A 22,895-nucleotide genomic window follows, 5' to 3' on the forward strand; every position below is an offset into this window, starting at 1 on the left:
ACGCTAAGATATGAATTTTTGTCTATACACTATTCCTACAATCAGTGCAGTAAGATAGGTCTAGATTAAGAATGATAAGCAAGTGATTCCCTAAGAATGATAAGCAGGTAATTTCCAACAAAAAATGATAAGCAAAACTTTTGACATGCAGACATGGTCGAAGTCCAGACTCATTAATGCATCCTAACACCTACTAGTTAGACACACTAATGCAAGACCTGGTTCGCTAAGACCACCACTCTGATACCAACTGAAGTGCCCCGTTCATATCGATTATAAACGATTCACAATAGTTGATTTCATTGCGAGGTATTTTACCTCTATATGATAAGTTTTACAAACATTGCATTCGTTTTTAAAAGACAAACTTTCATTACATCGAAAGTTGACGGCATGCATACCATTTCATAATATATCCAAACTATAAATGACTTAATAATATTCTTGTTGAACTCAACGACTCGAATGCAACGTCTTTTGAAATATGCCATGAATGACTCCAAGTAATATCTTTAAAATGAGCAAATGCACAGCGGAAGATTTCTTTCATACCTGAGAATAAACATGTTTAAAAGTGTCAACTAAAAGGTTGGTGAGTTCATTAGTATATCATAAACAATCATTTCCATTATTTTAATAGGCCACAAGATTTTTCATTTCCATTTCTCATAACATCAACTCATATCAGGCATTTCGCACTGCATAGAGATAAAAATCATTCATATGGATTGAACACCTGGTAATCGACATTCACAAGATGTATATAGAATATCCCCATCATTCTGGGACAACCTTCGGACATGATAAAATTTCGAAGTACTAAAGCATCCGCAACAACGGATGGGGCTTGTTGGATCCGATAGATCTATCTTTAGGATTCGCGTCAATTAGAGTGTCTGTTCCCTAATTCTTAAATTACCAGACTAAAAGGGGCATTTCGATTTCGATCATTCAACAATATAATGTAGTTTCGATTACTTGTGTCTATTTCGTAAAACAGTTATAAAAGCAGCGCATGTATTCTCAGTCCCAAAAATATATATTGCAAAAGCATTTAAAAATAGAGCAAATGAAACTCATAATACTGTATTGTTGCAGTAAAAATACATATGAAGACATTGAACAAGTGTAGGTTTGGCCTCGGATTCACGAACCTATATAATTCATATATATATTAAAACATATAATGAAAATCAAATAATTCCATCTATTAATTATATAGTATTTATATATTTAGTGTTGTAGTTTATATATAATTTGTACTAAATTCTAATATATATTATATCTTAAATTACATATTATATATGTATTTATTTTGTATATACATAATAGAAATGTTAATATTTTTAATATATAATTATAGGTAATAATAATATAATATAATTATAGTATAAGTATATATTTATATATAAAATATTATAATAATAATATAATAATAATGATAATGAAATTTTAAATAAAAAGGTAGTTTTAATAATAATGAGAATAATAATGATACCTTTAAAAATAATGAATACTAATAATAATAACTATAAAAATAATGATTTTTCTAATGATACTAATTATACTAATATTTATATTAATAACTATAATGATAATAATAATAGTAATTCTAATAATAATAATAATAATAATAATAATAATAATTATAACGATAAGTAAAATGTTAATACTTATAATAATATTAATAATGATAAAAATAATAATAATTCTAATGATAGAAACAATTTTAATTATAATGTTAATTTTAATGATAATAATAATAATAATAATAATAATAATATTAATAATAATAATAATAAAAATAATATTAATATTAATAGTAATAGTAATTAAAAAATTTTACTACCTTTAAAGAGGAGTTCCTAAAAAATAATAATGCCCCAGACTGGGCTCGAACCATAGACCTCTCGATTAACACACAAACACCAAAATCATTCCTCTGCTTCTCCTTTTCTGTTCTAATACTTAAATTATTTCTTGTAACCCAAATATCTGTATTCTTCTTCCTTCTTCAAATTAATCAACTGAATCATCATCATCTAACCCTAGTATCATTATCATCTTCTTATTTATTTATCATTATATAATCATATCATCTGCATTATTAACTCGTCTGTATTATCATCCATATCATCATCATCAAAATCATTATCCTAATTGCTCATCGTCTTCCTTCAATCATCATCACTGCCATCATCATCTTCCATCATCATCAATTTTATCACCTCATCTTTATCACCTAGCCATTTTCTTCATCTCCTTCGTTTGTTAATCATCATCATGATCATCATTTATCTATTTAAACAGATTATCTTAATCTAATCCTCATTGTATCGAATATCATTATTATCACCGTATTATCATAACCATGATCATAAACAACGCATCATCATCTTTAACAGACTTGATCTCCATCATTTACAACTCATAATCAGGCCCACTAGGATTTAGGATGTTTTTAGTCCGTTTAAAATTTAATAGCCATTTATTTTAGGTTGATATAAATGGCCTGCTATGTAACTTAGATATCCCTTTATCCACGTCATTTTTCCATAATTGATCCTATCAGATCAATGACCAGCCATAAATATAATACTAAGTTAAATATAACTCTAAAAAAAAATAGGATTGAGTGGGTGAAAGTTTCTTTTGGCCCACCACTGTCAACACAAAAAGAAAGTTTCCCTACAGCAATAATTGAGTAATTCATAAGTGGGTTTTGGTTTTGGGTGGTCTTGGACAGAAAATAGTGACGGTTATGATGGCTAATCATGGTGCGTTTTCGGACTGATTAGAAAAAGAAACCATGCGAGTAGAAGTGGTGGTTTGGTTATTGTTAAAACGGAAACAATTGATAGTATAGCAGCGAAATAGAAAAATAGGTAGTGATGTGTAGATTTTGGTGGGTATTCCGGTTTGAGTTGCTCGGACATAAACAGAAAACGTAAGTAGCAGTATTAGTTAATGGTTCGATGGGTGGTGGGTTTTGGTGGTTGACGATAGTAGTTAGTGGTGTACATGGTGCTACGGTTTTAAGATGGTGGAGTGGTCACGAGGTGGCGATGAAGACTGCAATAGTAGCAGTCTACAGCAAAATAGAAGTATGTAGTTGCAGCCGTCATTTGCTTTACATTGATGGCAGTTTTGGTTGTTACAAAGAGGGAGAATTGTAGAGGGAGAGAGATAGAGAGGTGGTGATCATGGTGGTTTTCCGGTGATGTTCAACGGTGGTGGCAGTTGTCCGGTGAAGGTGAGGTGTTGAGATGGTGAAGTGAGGGAGGTAGACATTGGTTGAAGAAGAAAGACAAACAAAGTGGTGTGTGATTCAAGTGATGTACATATGTATCTATTATATTCATGTGGTTTTTAGATGCCGGGTTCACGGTTTGAATATGGTGATGGTTGGGTTGATCATGGATGAGGTCCGGTGGTTCAAGGTGGTCGTGGATAAGAAGGTTGGTGTTCGGTTGTCACGAAGGAGGAAAGTAGAAGGAAACAAGGAAGTTAATGGTGTGTAGTAGTATTCTCTGAACATAAACTCTATATATAAATATATAAGTTTGAGTAAGTTGAAACACAAATCAGTAATATGATGAAAACGTGTTGCCATAATAAAATAATATAAAAATAAAATATCATACATAAAGTTAAGAGAAAACAGTAAGGTTGATTGATACATTTGAACTCACGGATCAATTAACCTATTATTCTGTCGACAGTTTTCACGGACTATTATTTCGTACTCCGTTGTTACTCAGTGGCGGACAAAGTCTTCAGAAAAATCCCATATTTTTAAATTAACTATATTTATTTATTTTGGTCATTATGGTATAAAATTCAATCATTAATTTAATAAATAAAAATTACATCAACTGTCCCTCTCAATTCTGGGTAAAATATAAAAAGTGTTAAAATTTAATAACTAAATCCTAAATACATTTTTAGTAAGCCTAAAATTTATAGAACTTATTTTTGGATCACTGTTTATTTTAAAATCACATAAGTTCGTTTTTAACTTGATTAATAACTATCAAGAGGACAAACGAGTGCTACGAGCATTTATTAAATAAATTCTAAATCATATATATATATACTCGATATACTTTTCATATATATATATATATATATATATATATATATATATATATATATATATTTATAGTAATATCATATATTATTTTATTTACACAAATGAATTAAATCATATAAGTTTCTATTTCAAATTTATATATATATATATATATATATATATATATATATATATATATATATATATATATATATATTTAAATATATATGTATTTATTTACATATAGTGGTTCGTGAATCGTCGGGAATAGTCGAAGGTCAAATGAATACATGAACACAGTTCAAAATTTTTGAGACTTCAACATTACATACTTTGCTTATCGTGTCGGAAACATATAAAGATTAAGTTTAAATTTGGTCAGAAATTTTCGGGTCGTCACACTAAACCCTTGCAAACAATATTCTTCATCATCCTCTGATATTAGAAATTCTAAGATATCATCATATCTTTCATTATAAATATCTTCGACGTTCCTGAAGATATCTTTATACCGATTGTTACCTGAAATCATTTACCTCTTCGCGCTATCTGTGTTACATCATAAAAGAAGCTATTTTAGTTTCTAAATTTTAAAACCTTCAAGTATAAAATATGAATGTTTGAAGTAGTGTTGGGAACTGAAGCATGAGTTAATATAATATAATGACACTTGATCAACGTGATTATATTACAGTAAGTCATGCTGAGTTTCTAAATGAAACATGATGATTCACAGACCATAACGTCATCATGCGCCATGTTACATAACTCTTTCATTCTATTTAACTTCTAAAATATCAAGAAAATATTTTCTTAATGATTCGGTAATTTTCGGATATTCTGGTAATTTAACAAATCAAATTATGCTACTACCTTCCCTTTCTACCTTGTATATTATGATAATTCAAAACTTCATACCTACGAATTCTGGACCGTTACTTGCAAAAAGAAAACAAAAGCATGAAGCTCCGAAATAGAACGGGGAGTAAAAATCGCAGCAAACAGAAAAGATCATTAACTATAGATGTCAATAATTATGGAAAGACAAATGCAAGGAAGGATTATGAAAACCACTACCCCAAGAGTGAAGTAGAAGTAAATATACTCCTCCGGTGGGAGTTGGAATGGGAGGATGATTGATGTGATAGTCAGAATAAGATCAAGGATCAGAACTGAATGGAGCATATTGACGAATATATTGGAAGTATGAATTGGGAGAGAAAGAATAGAAGGTGTGAGCTGTGGAAATAAGGAAACGAAGGGAGTGGATTTATAGTGAGATATCCGACAGAACAATCGAGATAGATTATTGCATTTAACCAAGAGGATCCTAATTTCCATAATTTTTGAAGAATAAAATCTTATCTAAATCCCTTGAACTCCAGAAATCAACCGTGACTACGTCACTTGTAATAACCCGTGTTTTTTCGTTAAATTTATTTTTAACACTATCTTTTTTTTAATAATATCTTTCGTTATTTAAATTCGTAGATTCCATTGACAAACGTTCATAATATTCTCGTTATTTAATTATAACATCACTCGTTTACTCGAGCGTTTTTAAAATATTCATTTAGATAATTCCCGCACCCGCTTTGAAACTTGAGGGACCGAGTTTCCCAAGTGGGCAAACTAGTTGACTAGGTCAACTAGTCAACCCACCTCATCCACCCATTCACTTCCACTCACCTCCTCATCTCTTTCCTCTCCTTTCTCATCTTCCATTTTTGAACTTAAACACCCAACTCACAAAAATCATCATCAAAATCCGGATCAAGAGGCAAACATCAAAACAAATTACATATTCGTGATCCTCTCTTCATCCTCTACATTTTGGTACCAATTTCATCTCGTTTGGGTAACTTCCTAAAAACTCTAGATTTCTCTAAATTCGTGCTTTTGACTTGAAATGATGTTAGTTAGTTGATGTGTTCTCTAATGTGTGTATGAAACGGCTATCAGTTTTATATTTATTTACTACAAGAAATCACCTAAATTAAACTAAAACACAAAAGGCAAGTATACCTATCGTGTAATAATATAGCTAAGGTAAAGTCCGGGAGGTCGATCCGTGGACACTTTTATTGGGTGTCTTACTAGGTCAAATTAGTTAATTAAGTAGTTAAACTAGATATAGTAATTATAGGTAACTTTAGGGGGATTTACTTTTTAATGACCGGTTTGTCGATTTTATATTTTAAGCATACAGATAAATGACGATAATTAAAGTGCGTAAAATAAATAACAATATTAAAATGACAATAAATAAAATTGCGAGTAAATGAAAGTACGATGAGAAATACAATAAAAGAATTATGCTTATTTAAACTTCCGTAATCATGATGTTTGACGTTTTGATTTTAATTTATTATGCTGGGTTAATTGTCCTTTGTCCTGGATTTATTTGATACCTATCTGGTTTTTGCCCATAATAGTTCATCGGTCATAATTATAAAATGATCGTCAAATTAACCTTATACCCGAAGTCAAATATTCTAACTAATTGGAGATTCGAACTGTAACAAGGTCTTAATACTTTGTTAATAATTACACCAGGTTATCGACTGTGTGTAATCCAAGGTCTTAATACTTTGTTAACAATTACACCAATTACCCTTGTATGTAATCCACCCCTGTTTTAATTAGTCCATGATTATTAATTTACCCACTTGGCCAGAATGAATAATAAATTACCCAACCCAATTGATTAATTAAATGATTGTAAAAGATGTCGTATAAACGTCACTAAATAGGACATGCATAATCATTTAATAATTATTAGATTAACTAATTTGAAGATAGGTTCGACAGACTCCAAAGAGTTGTCATTCGATTAGATAATACCCCCCATCTATTAATGGTCCATGGTCCAATGTCCACAAGTGTCGGTCTTTTGTCCATACCCTAATTATGGTACAAAATCCAATAACCCAATCTTTAATATTTAGTCCAACATCATGATTACTTCGGCTCAAATAAGAATAATAATAACTTAGTTACGAGATATTAATTTAAAAAGGAAGAACATAGCTTACAGTGGTGAATAATCGTGTAGCGTTACATGGACAGAGTTCCGACTTTAAAACCCGTAAAACATTTCTTACAATAACTCAATTATTATTAAACTTAAATTAAAATTATAATTATAAATATATATAAATTACATATATAGAGAAATAAGATTGGAAAAAGGTGTGTCTTTCTTCATTCTCCGTAGTCTCGTTTTATAGGCAAATGATGAATTTGAAATTTTCACTTATGACCCCTTAACTATGCTCAATTAACAACTTTTTATTATTTATTATTATTCTTATTATGAATTATTTAAATATTATATTATATTCTTGTGCATAGTTGACTTGTACTTTTAGCTCCGTTGCGTCGAGCGTTGAAAGTTGGTTCATGTCTCGGTTCCAGATTTTCGAACGCCTTTTCGTATAATTTAATATCTTGTACTTTGCGTTTTGCGGCTTGTACGTTTGTAATTTTTAGACGTTTCTCATCAATATATTGAACCACTTGGATTGTACTTTGTACTTTTTAGCTTTTTAGTCGTTTGCGTCTTCAAATCGTCGAATCTGCCTTTTGTCTTCACCTTTTATTATTTAAACGAATATCACTTGTAAATAGAACAATTGCAACTAAAATCTTGTCTTTCTTGAGGGATAATGCTATGAAATATGTGTTCGTTTTTAGCATTATCAATATTCCCACACTTGAGCGTTGCTTGTCCTTAAGCAATATAGTCTTGAAATAAAAACATACTTAAATTACTTCTTTATTCTTCACACTTTGTACATCAGTGATTTCAATACGGCGGTTATGAACAATGATAGTAACGATGTGGTTTACACTCTCACATGACTATAAAAATTTAGATCCGTTAGGAAATTGGATCTTTATGAAAACATTTGATCTTTTGAAAATTCAATCTAGTTTTTATCCTAGATAAGTTTTCCGGAATAACCTTCACCGGTGTTGCAAAATGTTATTGTGGGTTTTGTGGGTTTCGGATTTTAAAATTTTAGCTCAAAACTTTACGGTTTTGTGTCACCCACTTGCTAACCTTGTATTAGGAAAGCAACACGTCCAGTTTACTTGTCCCGTATATTACCTTTCGGTAAACTACCATCCGGTTGTAAAGGAAAATGATGAACAAGAAACTGTTAAGGCAATGTCTAATTACATGCATTTGTTCATGGTCTAAAACGTGTCGAATGTTATTACTATCCTTTGTAGGAGCAATAGTAAAGATCATCCTATAATTTTTCTGGTCTGGCACAAGGTCCTGTCTTCGACCATGCTATGCAACCACCGTTCTTACGGTTAACACCCGATTTGGTTCAGGTGACCTAATGAATTCTGATGAATTCTCAGGATTTTACGTTCAATGGTAATGAACGCATTGAAAATAGGTTTTCAGAAAACAAATCGGTTTGTAATTTGATCAAAATATTTTCTCGTTCAAGTTCGAGTTTAGATATCATCGAATTCCATGAGTTTATAATTCTCAATATTTAAAGTCAATCTCAAGGATTGAGTAATATCAGGCTTAAAAGCTGATTTTTAATCTTTAAGGAGATTATCCTTACTGGGAGTCTGATTCATTAGTTTTATCAAGCTAATTTGCACGACGCCCTCCCCTTTTTATGAGACAGATCCTCTCATGGTTAGGATAAGTCTGACCACATGGCGACCCTGTTTGATGCTGAGGTCCGTGGATTTCCTGCTGATTTTAGATATGATTTTTCTAGATTTTTCGTCAACCTACAGCTGGTCTGGACGACAACTTCTTGACCTAAATCAAGAGGCGCGTGTATTTTTCGGAAGACTTTACTTCCTTTTAATGATGGAATTGATTCATCGTGTAGATCCATCTTTCTTTCTAATATATATAATATTAAATCGGGTAAAACTGATTAGTTTAGTCCAAAACAAAAGTTCCTGCAATAAGCTTGTACAGATATGTGATATATGTTTTAAAGAACTTGGTGAATTCTTCCCACACTCAGCTTTTATTTATTTCTTTCTTTGCCTTTTTATTCCCCTCTATTCCATTTTAAATTAATTCAAGCGTTTTGGGTTGTTTCTCAATTTATGTCCTTTCCAAGGTAACAATAATTTCGGTAGTATCACCTAGTTTTATCGTTCATAAATATGTATAAACATGATTTTGAATTCATTTAGTTGAAAATTTTTTAAATTTTTATAAAATTTGGCAAATAAACCAAGTGTAAACCCGAGAGAATTTATAACCCTTCCTCACACTTGAGATCTTGCAATGCCCTCATTTGCAAGAAATCAGTAAAAATTTAAATTCATGAGGGTGATTAGTGTAGAAAAATGATTAAAATTACCGAGTTTGCAAACATATTGTTGTTATTTCACATTTGATATTTTGCGTCTTGTCGTCAAAATTAGTAGCTTTTGCTGAACTTAATGACAGTCTTTGAAAGTGCGTTGTTTTACCCTGTTTAGTACATAAGATAAACTACAAACATATATACATATTTTTGAAGTTTGGTATATTACCCCACTTACAAAAATTTATAAAATCTAATATTTTTTTTTTTGGCATACTTTAAATCAATAAAATTAAAAATAATGATAACAAAATTTGTCGTCCCGCCCTCGGGTAAAGCAATTTCGGTTCAATGACCTAGTGTTTAACTCACGACGAATTTTAGAAATCATTTTTTTTAAACTTAATTAAATAAAGTAAATTTTTGTTTTTAAAATCACACAAAACTTAAATTTAAAAAGCATATTAATTTCATATAAAACCTACAAAACAAAAAAAAAATTCAGAATGGGGGAGAAAACTAGTTCTTTAGTGTCTGCTAGTAGAAAAGACCAATCGGATTCCATTCTCGGAACTACACGAGAACAGAACAACTAACTCTAGACAGCATTTTCTTTTTAGAACATTTTCAATCTCCCCACACTTAGGTAGCTGTGGTGTCAAAATTGTGATTAACTTCATCGTCAATTTTTCTTGGACCATAATCAACTTGCATAGCTGTGACTTTTGCTTTAAGCCATTGGTCGGATTCTTGTGTAATATCTACAAATTCAACGAATTTCGCCTTTTCTTTAGGCGACAGATTGGATACTAACCGGTTACATAACTTAAAGTTCCCCTTGGTTCTAGCATCGCGAATTCGTTTAATAAGATTCTTCATTGAACTATTAATAACGAGATCATTTAATTTCGTATCAACAATGGGGTTCTTTGTTATCAGGTCATCATTAGGTGTTACTTCATTTTCCCCACACTTAGGCATTTTATTATTGTTGAGCACTACCATTGGAGTTGGTAAAACAACATGGTTCTTACCAATCGTTTTTGCTGGTTCAACGGTTTTGGTTGGTGGAGATTTAGACTTTCGAATCATAAAGGTGATCGATTTCTCATCATTACTAAGTGTCATTCTACCCTTTCTTACATCAAATAATGCCCCGGTGGACGCTAAGAATGGTCGACCTAAAATTAGAGGAATGTTTGGGTCCTCTTCTATGTCAATGACAATGAATTCGACTAGAAAGGTTAAATTACCTACTTGAACGGGTAGGTTGTCAGCAATTCCAACTGGGTGCTTAATGGTTTGATCAAGGAGTCGAACACTCATATCCGTTGGACTTAACTCACCTACTCCTAATCTCTTATATAATGAAATAGGCATAACACTCACACTTGCACCTAAATCTGCTAGTGCATCATACATGACACAGTCACTTAGTAGATAAGGAACAATAAATTCACCCGGATCACCTACCCTAGGTGGAGGTTTTGGTGGAACTGTCTTCACCGGGTTTACTTCTACGGTTTTTGTTTCTTTCACTTTCTTATTCTTCTTCTTCTTCTTTTTTCCAAAGGTATCACAAACTTTATTACCTATCACTTGCTCATACTCAACTCCTTTTCTTGGAAACGGGATGGGTGTTTTGTATGGTGCCACCACTGGCTTTACATACTCGGGTGGTGGTAGTGTTGTAACTTCTTCATTGTTACTCACATCTAAAACTTTCCCATCTTCTGGTGTTGGTTTTTCAGAATTTGTTGATACCATGTTAACATTTTCATTCCGAGGATTTACTTCATTATTACTCAGTAGCTTTCCTTGTTCCCTTTCACTCATCAATCTAACAAGAGTACCTACTTGTTTTTATAGATTCAAAATGGAAGCTTGTTGAGTTCTAAATGACTAATCAAACCTCTCATTCGTTTGGGTTTGAGTTTCAATAAATTGTGTTTGAGATTCAACTGGCTTAAATACCACTTCTTCCAGATTTGACTTTTTCTCTTCGGTTTGTTGTGGTGGTTTATACAAGCCAGGTCTTTGTTGATTGAAAGTGTTGTTTTGAGTTGGTTGGTTATTCGGACCTTGTTGGTTGTATGAGTTATTATTGGGTCCATTTGGATTGTAAAGAATGTTTTGATTTCGATTAAAGTTTGGCCTTGGCGGTTGATAATTATTTTGATAATTATTTCCCGACCTTTGGTTTATGTAGGAAACATTCTCTCGTTGTTCCATCGTTTGCTCAACATTACAATCTTTCGTTAAGTGTGGTCCACCGCATTGCTCACAACTGATTCGTATTGCGTGAATATCTTTAGTCATCTTTTCCATTCATCTCTCGAAAGCATCTATTTTTGCGGAAACAGAATCAAAGTTATGGCTAGAATCGGCTCTAGCCGCTTTAGATGAATGAAAAATATCTTTTTCCTGATGCCACTCATGAGAGTGGGATGCTGTGTTATCAATGATCTTGTGAGCTTCAGTTGCAGTTTTCTTCATAATGGAACCACCAGCTGCTGTGTCGATGTCTTTTCGTGTGACGATGTCGACGCCTTTATAGAAAATTTGCACTATTTGAAAAGTATCTAAACCGTGTTGAGGACATCCTCTCAACATCCTTCTGAATCTTGTCCATGCCTCATATAACGTTTCATTTGGATTTTGCACGAACGTGGCAATTTCTCCTTGAAGTCTCACGGCTTTAGATGCCAAAAAGAATCTTTGAAGAAATTTCTAAACTAAAATATCCCATGAGTCAATCGTTCCTTCAGGTAACGATTCTAACCAATCTTTGGCTTCTCCTTTTAAAGTCCATGGGAACAACATAAGATAAATAGTTTCAGCCTCAACTTCTCGGATTTTAAATAGATTACAAATCCTATTAAAAGTTCGAAGATGTTCGTTTGGATCTTCTTTTGTTGTACCACCAAATTGGCACTGATTGGTGATCATGTGTAGGATTTGTCATTTGATTTCAAAATCTGATGCTCTAACATCTGACTGATTAATGGCGTGACCTTGGCCCGTGCGTGTGGATCTCATTCGGTCTTCCATACTTTGAGGTTCCGTTACTTCCATAATTAAATTTGTTGAATCCGAATCGCTAGAAGATTTTGATTTAACTATTTGAAGTTCAGGAGCTTGGAATTGTCCTTGAATATCCTTCGGATTCTCAGTTGTGAAGTCGGGTTCAAAAAATGGATTATCGGAAATTTGAGTTGGAGAACTTGTTCGACTAGATGACGATTCTAAAGAAAAATAACGGCAACAATATTGGCTAGATACCTTGATCGATTTACAGATGGTGAACGTATGAAAGGTGGTAAACGTTTTGCTCGGTGCATTCACTGAATATCCTATTAGTTATAAAAATAAAAATTATATAAGTTATCAAATTAATAGAGTTTTCTGATTTTGCCCACGTTTTGAATAGCCAATAGATGCAGCAGGTAGCCAGGACCCTTTAAATTGGAAGCCCACAACTCGCCCCTAACAAATCCAACTATTACTACGAACCAGAAAATTTGGATGTCTATCAATTTAATCGCTTAAAATAATTTTTCGTTTGAAATTTTAGAGAAGAAATAGAAAATTCTATGTCCTAAAAACTAGAGCGTCGAGAAATAAGAAAGAAAAAGATTGCGTCAAAAAACGTCGAAAAAATAAAAGGTCGAAAAATAAAAATAAGAAAGTAGCGCGTCGAAACTTAAAAGGGATTCTAAACGAAAAACGGCATTTACTTAAAATGATACTAAAATTTTAATACGACGTCACAAAATTTTAAGCCACCTAAATCGTAGTCTAAAGTAAAAGCACTTAAGGGATTTTACAGCAAAGCCTAAAAATCTAAAAGTATAAAAATAACTATGGCAAAACTAAACTTAATACTAAAAGTTGTAACTAGAGTCTAAAAATCTAAAGGTAATAAAACTTAAAATAAATATATTTTTTTAAATTTTATAGACAAAATCTTAAAAATATATATATATATATTTTTTTTTTAATTTTTTTTTTAAAAAAAATTTATTTTTATATTTTTTTTTATTTTTTTAACGAATTTAATATTTCTTTTTAAGGATTTTAAAATTTTTTTTTCATCAAATTAATAATTTTTTTTATTATTTTTTTTTTAAAACTTTTTTTAACTCATTTACTATTCATGAATAGTAAATAAAACGAAATTAATTAATTTACTATTCACACGAAAGCGACATGATAGAAATTATTAATTATAAGTTACATAATATATCCCTGAAGTATTTAATAAATACGACTTTTTAAAACTTTACGATTCAAATTTAATTCAAAATTATTATTATATTATTATATTTTATTTCAATATTATTATATTTTATTTCAATATTATTATATTATTATATTTATTAAATTATTATATTTAAATTAATATATCTTTAATCAAACAAAAACTAAAAAAAATAAAAAAAGACTTAAATACCCCGTGAAGACACAAAAAGTGTCCCCGACAGTGGCGCCAAAAAACTTGATGTGTTCTCTAAGGTGTGTATGAAACGGCTATCAGTTTTATATTTATTTACTACAGGAAATCACTTAAATTAAACTAAAACACAAAAGGCAAGTATACCTATCGTGTAATAATATAGCTAAGGTAAAGTCCGGGAGGTCGATCCGTGAACACTATTATTGGGTGTCTTACTAGGTCAAATTAGTTAATTAAGTAGTTAAACTAGATATAGTAATTATAGGTAACTTTGGGGGGATTTACCGTTTAATGACCGGTTTGTCGATTTTATATTTTAAGCGTACAGATAAATGACGATAATTAAAGTGCGTAAAATAAATAACAATATTAAAATGACAATAAATAAAATTGCGAGTAAATGAAAGTACGATGAGAAATACAATAAAAGAATTATGCTTATTTAAACTTCCGTAATCATGATGTTTGATGTTTTGATTTTAATTTATTATGCTGGGTTAATTGTCCTTTGTCCTGGATTTATTTGATACCTATCTGGTTTTTGCCCATAATAGTTCATCGGTCATAATTATAAAATGATCGTCAAATTAACCTTATACCCGAAGTCAAATATTCCAACTAATTGGGGATTCGAACTGTAACAAGGTGTTAATACTTTGTTAATAATTACACCAGGTTATCGACTGTGTGTAATCCAAGGTCTTAATACTTTGTTAACAATTACACCAATTACCCTTGTATGTAATCCACCCCTGTTTTAATTAGTCCATGATTATTAATTTACCCACTTGGCCAGAATGAATAATAAATTACCCAACCCAATTGATTAATTAAATGATTGTAAAAGATGTCGTATAAACGTCACTAAATAGGACATGCATAATCATTTAATAATTATTAGATTAACTAATTTGAAGATTGGTTCGACAGACTCCAAAGAGTTATCATTCTATTAGACAATACCCCCCATCTATTAATGGTCCATGATCCAATGTCCACAAGTGTCAGTCTTTTGTCCATACCCTAATTATGGTACAAAATCCAATAACCCAATCTTTAATATTTAGTCCAACATCATGATTACTTCAGCTCAAATAAGCATAATAATAACTTAGTAACGAGACATTAATTTAAAAAGAAAGAACATAGCTTACAGTGGTGAATAATCGCGTAACGTTACACGGACAGAATTCCGACTTTAAAACCCGTAAAACATTTCTTACAATAACTCAATTATTATTAAACTTAAATTAAAATTATAATTATAAATATATATAAATTACATATATAGAGAAAGAAGATTGGAAAAAGGTGTGTCTTTCTTCATTCTCCTTAATCTCATTTTATAGGCAAATGATGAATTTGAAATTTTCACTTATGACTCCTTAACTATGCTCAATTAACAACTTTTTATTATTTATTATTATTCTTATTATGAATTATTTAAATATTATATTATATTCTTGTGCATAGTTGACTTGTACTTTCAGCTCCGTTGCGTCGAGCGTTGAAAGTTGGTTCATGTCTCGGTTCTGGATTTTCGAACGCCTTTTCGTATAATTTAATATCTTGTACTTTGCGTTTTGCGGCTTGTACGTTTGTAATTTTTAGATGTTTCTCATCAATATATTGAACCACTTGGATTGTACTTTGTACTTTTTAGCTTTTTGGTCGTTTGCGTCTTCAAATCGTCGAATCTGCCTTTTGTCTTCACCTTTTATTATTTAAACGAATATCACTTGTAAATAGAACAATTGCAACTAAAATCTTGTCTTTCTTGAGGGATAATGCTATGAAATATGTGTTCATTTTTAGCATTATCATTAGTGTCTATGGCTCGTGTATAACATGAATATATATTTTGTTTGCTCGATTTGTTGTTTTGAGTAACTAGTTTGAACATTTAAAATGGGTGTGCTTAATCTTTGATTTTGGATGAGTTAATGTTGTTAAATTGTTAAAGTTCATGTTTTAATTGTGTTACTAGTATCACTAGCTTCGTTTTGATGCGTAGGTTGAGTAATAAAATTTCAAGAACATGATTAATGAGTTTGTGAAGTTTGGTTAGGGTTTGATAGCTTTAAAACGAACTTTTGATGCATTGAATGATTGTTAATGTTATTGATAAGTGTTTAGTTGTAATGTATGTTTCATTACCTTCAAAACAGCATATCACATGTGTGAATTGGATTCCCGAATCTTAAAATGCATTTTGTAAACTTGAAACGATGATTTTGAACATTTAATGATCACTTGATGAGATTTTCGGCTATTGTAAATGATGTTTTTACTTGATGAAAAGTGGTTAGTTGTATTCCTTATCAAAATACCTTTCCAACGATATAAGATACTTGTTTTGAATGTTTACGGTTTATGATTTATGTGTATTTTAAGTTGGATTCGTCCTTGAGTGTGAAAACTGTCAGACTTGCAGATCAGTTAAATGGAGCGGCGCGCCAAAATTGGAGCGGCGCGCCATTTGGGCCTGTCCCAATTTCTTTTTGTTTTTCACACTTTCACCCCCGCTTACTCGTAACTCCGATTAACATGAAACTTGGCAAACATGTTTATATATACTTTCTCATCGTGGGAAAATTGTCGGATACCCGACCCGACCCCGTTGACTTTGACTTTGACTTTGACCAAGTTTAACTTTTAGTCAAACTTAACCAAACACTTATGCAATCATTTTAATCGTATTTTATACTTGATTCTTGCATGAAACTTGACAACGTGATTCACATGCTATACTAATCTAGTCGTAACGAGCCATAGGACTAATTGAACACATTTCACCCGACCTTGTGTCGTAACCGGTTAATTAATACAACTTACTTGTTTAGGTCAAGGTTAAGCAACTATCATGCACACGTTTACTTTGTGAAGTACTTTTATACTCGTGCACTCGAGGTGAGATCATAGTCCCATCTTTCAAACAATTTTTATGCTTTAAACTATGGGATGAGAAACATATACGTATCATACTTTTACACTTTAAACACAAGTATGAAAATGAACATTCCACGTACGGGTTTGAACAAAAATCCTCAATTCAATTATCATTAGTTACACTTGCAGGGTGTAAACGAGAACTTATATTATGTGATCACATGGGCTTGACGAGCCTCATTCGGACGGTTCGCTACCGTTAGCGAATGAAATATATTTTCGAGTATAGTGTATGTTCTAACACTACGTAACAGGGTACAAAACAGTTAAGTTTGATAATTGGGTGCCCGCGAAACAAATAACAACTTTGGAATGCAAATGATTTTGATAATCATCTTATATTAAATCTTGTGGTTCAAATACAACGTTTACTAAAACACCTATGATTTCACCAACGTTTTCGTTGACAGTTTTCTATATGTTTCTCAGGTTCATACTTGGCTATTTGATACAAGCTTCCGCGTACACTCATACTTGCTTGGAGTCAAGCATGCATGCATACACTCTAATTTCTTGCTTGGGGTCAAGCATACATACATACATACATACATACATACATACATACATACATACGCTAGTGATAGCACCTTTGGATTCAAACTTTTGTTTACATACTTACGCTATTTATAGCCACCGTGATTTTCAACTTATATTATGTCGCAAGTTTATTTCATTTATACATTATACTTTTGTAAACTTAAACTTGTTGTCGAACCGTTTGCTAAACTAAACTTTGCAAGTCTTGTACTTTTCAAATGAATGTGACATAATTTTGGTCAAACGAGTCTCATATAGGGACTACGACCACGTAACGGGACCTAAGTTAGCGGCGCCATCAATGACGATTTTTTCGGGTCGCTACAGATGGTATCAGAGCATTGGTTGTAGGGATCTAGGATGTGCATTAGTGTGTCTGACAGAGTCGTTAGGACGCATTAGTGAATCTAGACTACAACCGGATAGTTAGCCATTGCATTCTGACATACATTTGCTATAGATAGCACTTACTTGACTACTTGTGCATTATACTTGAATCATTCTTAGGCAAACTTCTTAATGGTACCAAGCTTTCATCATACGAATCCGTATTATGCCACTTTCTCGTAACACACGTGAATTCATGATTCATACGCGTAAGGAAGATGACGGCTTCATTAGTCACACTTGTTTGGGAACTCTGTCTTCCAGATTGTTATTCGCCATCGTTTCAACTTACTATTGGTGTCACACCGGTGTTCCTTGCTATCTACCACTTCTTGTTACTACCATCACTACTCTAGATGAGTATCGTCATCACAAATTATCACTACGGTTACGTACTATTCGTTATCATGATTCCTTACTCTTTTTGTGCCTAAAGACATTATTGTTTGACTTGAACCGCATTGACGTGAACAATCATTTATACACTTCCCTCGGGGAACGCTTCTTTAGAGTTGCACAAATTCTTTCGATTCAATACGAGTCACGTTAGTGATGTCACTATACTTTGTACATTTTAAATCTTCACGATTATACGAACTTGAGTCTATGGAGTGATGTGGGAATGGAGGTATGAGTTAGTATAATATAACAACACTCGATCAACGTGGTTATATTATAGTAAGTCATACTAAAGTTCTAATGACACGTGATGGTGGTTGGACTCGATCAACCTAATCATCACCATGTGCCATGTACATGACTTCATTTTTCTTATTTGAACATCCGAAAACTCCGAGAATATTGATAACAACCATACCCGGGACACATCATCGATTATTATCGAACCATACTTATGCTTCCGAATGAATAACAAATTCTTACGACTTCAACCATATGCTATACGTGTATACCATCTCGTTTTCGCACAGTTTTATCGACGAACTACAATATGCTTGTTATGCTCACATCGAGACGAAAACTTCTCTCGCCTTAAACTCGTACTTCCGTTTAAGGAAATCTTTATTCTAAATTCTCAAAGGAGAGAGAGACTCTCCACATTAAGCTAGTATTCGCCTCGAGGGTGAATAGTCCTAACGAACGTTTTCGGAAACAGATAAACTTTTCACGGCGCGAAATTCTTGAGAAATAGAAACTTGTTCCAACAAACGTTTTCAATTCCTAACAAAATTGTTCGAATATACCTTACAGAACTGTACCTCATTTTGGATCGAGATCCTCGTTTCACTTCTAGATTTCGGAGTGCCTTACAAAAAGCCTCGGGACCACGTTTAGACCTGAGTACAATACATCAACCACAACCCGAAGGACCAAGCAAACATACGATTCAAACCTTGGAAACCATAATACGAGTTTGCGTTATCGACTTCAAATTTACTTGAGAAAAGTATTTGCCTTTAGCCGAATCCTCTTACTACAATAATTTTCATCCGAGTATTAACGCCACACCTTTCAAGAACTCATATAGCCATAATTGTCGTTTTCTTAATCGTTGAACCGAAGTAGGTGACAAGCAAACCACCGGACCCGAACTCATTCATGAAGTAACCGTTAAGATTGTTCCAATCCGAGAAAGGCTCGAGACGGCCCGTAGTCGCCAAAGGAGCTATGCCAATGTTAGATGTAAACCTTTCGAATTCCATGTGGGAAACCGCGTAACGTTAAAAGTCGCACCTTGAAAAGGTGTAGTCCGTTTCGGAAACGTAGAAAGCTAAATCTGCGATATTTTTAGTCCTTTTGAAATCTTGGGGCGTGTTGTGCCCGTTGCTTACCGCTTCAAACTTCTGACTCAAACAAATACCGTTCATCCTACATTTTGTGTATCAAACTTAAAGGCGTGTCTTGCGAAACAAGAACTTGTTATCCTCTTCGATGAACTTACTATCAACGATAAACTTCACTTCCTAGGAGGACCGGTTGAAACTATAAATAATGAAACCAAACTTTAAACCAACGTAAAAATCCTGACTGTCAAAGTTCATTGAAATGCCCAAGGAAGTACCTTCACATATCCGTAGAATTTGCAACGCAAGGTTTCGAAGAAGAAACAACAACTAATACTTCCAACTAAATTTCGGGACGAAATTTCTTTTAAGGTGTAGGTAATGTAACATCCCGCGTTTTTCCGTTAAATTTATTTTTAACACTATCTTCTTTTTTAAATAATATCTTTCGTTATTTAAATTCGTAGATTCCGTTGATAAACGTTCATAATATTCTCGTTATTTAATTATAACATCACTCGTTTACTCGAGCATTTTTAAAATATTCGTTTGGATAATTCTCGCACCCGCTTTGAAACTTGAGGGACCGAGGTTGCCAAGTGGGTAAACTAGTTGACTAGGTCAACTAGTCAACCCACCTCATCCACCCATTCACTTCCACTCACCTCCTCATCTCTTTTCTCTCCTTTCTCATCTTCCATTTTTGAACTTAAACACCTAACTCACAAAAATCATCATCTAAATCCGGATCAAGAGGCAAACATAAAAACAAATTACATATTCGTGATCCTCTCTTCATCCTCAACATTTTGGTACCAATTTCATCTCGTTTGGGTAACTTCCTAAAAACTCTAGATTTCTCTAAATTCGTGTTTTTGACTTGAAATGATGTTAGTTAGTGTCTATGGCTAGTGTATAACATGAATATATGTTTTGTTTGCTCGATTTGTTATTTTAAGTAACTAGTTTGAACATTTGAAATGGGTGTGCTTAATCTTTGATTTTGGATGAGTTAATGTTGTTAAATTGTTAAAGTTCATGTTTTAATTGTGTTACTAGTATCACTAGCTTCGTTTTGATGCGTAGGTTGAGTAATAAAATTTCAAGAACATGATTAATGAGTTTGTGAAGTTTAGTTAGGGTTTGATAGCTTTAAAACGAACTTTTGTTGCATTAAATGCTTGTTAATGTTATTGATAAGTGTTTAGTTGTAATGTATATTTCATTACCTTTAAAACAGCATATCACATGTGTGAATTGGATTCCCGAATCTTAAAATGCATTTTGTAAACTTGAAACGATGATTTTGAACATTTAATGATCACTTGACGAGATTTTCGGCTATTGTAAATGATATTTTTGCTTGATGAAAAGTGGTTAGTTGTATTCCTTATCAAAATACCTTTCCAACAATATAAGATACTTGTTTTGGATGTTTACGGTTTATGATTTATGTGTATTTGAAATTGGATTAATGCTTGAGTGTGAAAACTGCCAGACTTGCAGATCAGATAAATGGAGCAGCGCGCCAAAATTGGAGCGGCGCGCCATTTGGGCCTGTCCCAATTTCTTTTAGTTTTTCACACTTTCACCCCCGCTTACTCGTAACTCCGATTAACATGAAACTTGGCAAACATGTTTATATATACTTTTTCATCGTGGGAAAATTGTCGGATACCCGACCCCGTTGACTTTGACCAAGTTTGAATTTTAGTCAAACTTAACCAAAAACTTATGCAATCATTTTAATCGTATTTTATACTTGATTCTTGCATGAAACTTAACAACGTGATTCACATGCTATACTAATCGAGTCGTAACGAGCCATAGGACTAATTGAACACATTTTGCCAGACCTTGTGTCGTAACCGGTTAATTAATACAACTTACTTGTTTAGGTCAAGGCTAAGCAACTATCATGCACACGTTTACTTTGTGAAGTACTTTTATACTCGTGCACTCGAGGTGAGATCATAGTCCCATCTTTCAAACAATTTTTATGCTTTAAACTATGGGATAAGAAACATATACGTATCATACTTTTACACTTTGAACACAAGTACGAAAACGAACATTCCACGTACGGGTTTGAACAAAAATCCTCAATTCAATTATCATTAGTTACACTTGCAGGGTGTAAACGAGAACTTATATTATGTGATCACATGGGCTTGACGAGCCTCATTCGGACGGTTCGCTACCGTTAGCGGATGAAATATATTTTCGAGTATAGTGTATGTTCTAACACTACGTAACAGGGTACAAAACAGTTAAGTTTGATAATTGGGTGCCCGCGAAATAAATAACAACTTTGGAATGCAAATGATTTTGATAATCATCTTATATTAAATCTTGTGGTTCAAATACAACGTTTACTAAAACACCTATGATTTCACCAACGTTTTCGTTGACAGTTTTCTATATGTTTCTCAGGTTCATACTTGGCTATTTGATACATGCTTCCGCGTACACTCATACTTGCTTGGAGTCAAGCATGCATGCATACACTCTGATTTCTTACTTGGGGTCAAGCATACATACATACATACATACATACATACATACATACATACGCTAGTGATAGCACCTTTGGATTCAAACTTTTGTTTACATACTTACGCTATTTATAGCCACCGTGATTTTCAACTTATATTATGTCGCAAGTTTATTTCATTTATACATTATACTTTTGTAAACTTAAACTTGTTGTCGAACCGTTTGGTAAACTAAACTTTGCAAGTCTTGTACTTTTCAAATGAATGCGACATAATTTTGGTCAAACGAGTCTCATATAGGGACTACGACCATGTAACGGGACCTAAGTTAGCGGCGCCGTCAATGACGATTTTGTCGGGTCGCTACATCACTAGTTAAAACTAACCTACAGTTACTCGTTTCACTCTTTTGTGATAACTTCATTCGTACTCTTCACAAAATCAAATTGTTTTATCTATATTACTCAATGATGATGAAACTCTAATTTTCAGCTCATATGCGTCATGAAAACATACTTATTGTCAGCAATGACCATTCTAATCAAATTTCGAGGACGAAATTTCTTTAACGGGTAGGTACTGTGACAACCCGAAAATTTTCGACCAAATTTAAACTTTATCTTCATATTACTCCGACACGATAAACAAAGTTTGTTAAGTTGAATTTCAAAAATTTTAAACTATGTTCATACATTCATTTGACCTCGACCAAATTCTGACGATTCACGAACCATTATAAAAATGAATATGATTATATATGTATATATTATAACTTGAAAAGGTTAACAAAGTATTAGATGTATAATACTTTACATGAACGTATTTGTTTCAATATATTTATCGACGAAATTAGAAGATAATGTCAAATGATTGAGTTATCCGTTACATTATGATATTATTATAAGTCTTTGGGGTAAGGTCCACGTTGATTTGAGAAATCTATCATTTTTAACG

The 22,895-nt window shown here is 32.5% G+C and overlaps 1 non-coding gene across 1 annotated transcript; it reads left to right on the forward strand.

Annotated features, from left to right (window-relative positions):
• The first annotated feature begins 11,959 nt into the window (after positions 1-11,959).
• LOC139869707 (small nucleolar RNA R71) lies at positions 11,960-12,066 on the forward strand. Its single transcript, XR_011766291.1, has one exon. It is a non-coding gene; the product is annotated as a small nucleolar RNA R71 (small nucleolar RNA).
• Positions 12,067-22,895: the final 10,829 nt, after the last annotated feature.

The sequence above is a fragment of the Rutidosis leptorrhynchoides genome, chromosome 9 (assembly GCF_046630445.1).
Source record: "Rutidosis leptorrhynchoides isolate AG116_Rl617_1_P2 chromosome 9, CSIRO_AGI_Rlap_v1, whole genome shotgun sequence".
Lineage (NCBI taxonomy): Eukaryota > Viridiplantae > Streptophyta > Magnoliopsida > Asterales > Asteraceae > Rutidosis > Rutidosis leptorrhynchoides.